Raw genomic sequence first — 2,524 nt, 5'->3', positions numbered from 1 at the left:
CTTTGAACTAATGTGTGATGCTAGTGATGTTGCAGTGAGGGCGGTGTTGGTCAATGGGTTAACAAAATGTTCCACCCCGTGTATTATGCAAGTAAGACTATGAATGAAGCTCAACGTCATTACACTGTAACGGAGAAGGAGTTATTGGCCATTGTATTTGCCATGGAGAAATTTCGGCCCTATATTATGGGGGCCAAGTTGATTGTGCACACGGACCATGCCGCCCTTAGGTATTTAATGACCAAGAAGGATTCCAAAGCAAGATTGATGAGATGGGTGTTACTTCTTCAAGAATTTGACTTAGAAATAGTGGACCGAAAGGGAAGTGAGAACCAAGTTGCGGACCATTTGTCCCGGTTGGAGGAAGAAGGGAGGCCATGTGACGGCCTTGAGATAAATGATGCATTCCCCGACGAGCAACTTCTCTCGGTGTCAATGTGTGACATGCCATGGTTTGCGGACATCGCTAACTTCATTGTGACCGAAATTACCCCGTGTGAGCTCTCTTCCAACCAAAAGAAGAAACTCAAACAGGATAGTTTGGCTTTTTATTGGGATGATCCGTACTTGTTTAAAATTTGCATGGATGGTGTGATCAGAAGATGTGTCTCGGAAGGTGAACAATTGAGTATATTGGAGGCTTGTTACTCATCCCCCTATGGTGGCCATCATGGAGGGGTGAGGACGGCTTCAAAGGTCTTGAGTTGCGGTTTCTATTGGCCAACTTTGTTCAAAGATGCTAGTGACTTGGTAAAGAGATGTGATGCATGCCAAAAAGCCGGCGGGATTTCTAAAAGGGATGAGATGCCTCTCAATACGATTCTCGAGGTGGATATTTTTTATGTTTGGGGCATCGATTTCATGGGTCCGTTCGTGAGCTCTTGTGGGAACACTTATGTTCTCGTGGCGGTGGACTATGTCTCAAAGTGGGTGGAAGTTGTGGCTTTACCCAACAATGAAGCCCGAAGTGTTGTAGCATTCTTGAAAAAGAGTATCTTCACAAGGTTTGGTACCCCTCGTGCTATCATTAGTGATGGGGGGTCTCACTTTTGCAACAAGGCTTTCGACTCATTGCTTGCTAAGTATGGAGTAAATCACAAAGTGACCACCCCCTATCATCCTCAAGCTAGTGGTCAAGTGGAAGTGTCCAACCGAGAAATAAAGAGTATCTTGTCCAAGACGATAAATGCTAATAGGACCGATTGGTCGAAAAAGTTAGATGACGCTTTATGGGCTTACCGGACGGCTTACAAGACCCCAATTGGTATGTCCCCGTACTGGTTGGTGTTTGGGAAAGCTTGCCATCTTCCGGTCGAATTGGAGCACAAAGCTATATGGGCCTTGAGAAAGTTGAACTTGGAATGGGATATTGCGGTGAATCTCCGTGTTGAGCAACTTAATGAGCTTGATGAGTTTAGATTTCATGCCTACTCCAGCTCGTCCTTGTATAAGGACAAGATTCTTCATGACAAATATGCTCGGGGAAAGGAATTCAAGGTTGGTGATATGGTTCTCCTTTTCAACTCCCGATTGAGGTTATTTTCGGGCAAGCTCAAGTCAAAGTGGAGTGGGCCGTTTGAAGTTGTAGGTTTAACTCCGTTTGGTGCTCTTGATCTCAAGAATAAGAATGGTGAAGTTTTCCGGGTCAATGGGCATCGTGTCAAGCATTATTTGGGGAAGTTTGATGACAGCCACGTGGTGGCAATTGTTCATTTGAAGTGATGTGATGGTAACATGCGTCGTGCCGCGATATCTAATCAGGCGCTTCTTGGGAGGCAACCCATGTCTTTTTCTTTATCGTTGATTTTCATTGTAGCTTAGGATTTTTGAGCTAATTGTTTGTGAGATGTTGCAGGGATTGTGTTAAAGAAGTGCAAAACAAAAGAAAAAAAAACACTGGTAGTCTCTGAAGTTGCCAGTGTGGACCGCGGTGCACTTTTGTGCGGTCCGCGCTGGCATGATTAAAAATGCATGCTCTCTGAAGTATTCCACCGTGGTCGCGGTCAAATTTGTGCGGTCCGCGGTGGACCTTCGCGTCCGCGGTACACTTTAACGCGGCCGCGCATGGTTGCTTTCTGAAACTTCGGATTTTGAAACCCAGCGTGGTCCGCGGTCACTTTTGTGCGGCCCCACTGGTAGGTGAGTGTGGGGCCCCCAGTTCTTCTATAAATAGGGCCTTAGGGCTTCATTTTACCCTTTTCGCACTTTGAACACTCAAAGCTATAGGACACTGTTCATTCCCTTCTAAGACTACTTTTTCTGAATTGCTTGGACTAATTGCATTACATCTTCACAGACTTGGTAACATTTCATGCTCTTGTGATTAATGAATTTCTTATTTTCATTTTATTTTTTTGTAGTTTGTTCAGTAGTTTAGCTTCTTTTTTTTTATTTTAACTGATAATTTAGGTTAGTTTAAAACTAGGGTAATGCATTGAATAGGCTTAATCGTTGGATGAACTGAGTAGGGACAAAGTAGGTGTAAAAACTTGAACAAGAATGGAAAAATATGCACCCCTAACTT

Source organism: Nicotiana attenuata, unplaced genomic scaffold (genome assembly GCF_001879085.1).
Source record: "Nicotiana attenuata strain UT unplaced genomic scaffold, NIATTr2, whole genome shotgun sequence".
Lineage (NCBI taxonomy): Eukaryota > Viridiplantae > Streptophyta > Magnoliopsida > Solanales > Solanaceae > Nicotiana > Nicotiana attenuata.
Note: the sequence above shows the minus strand (reverse complement) of the source record.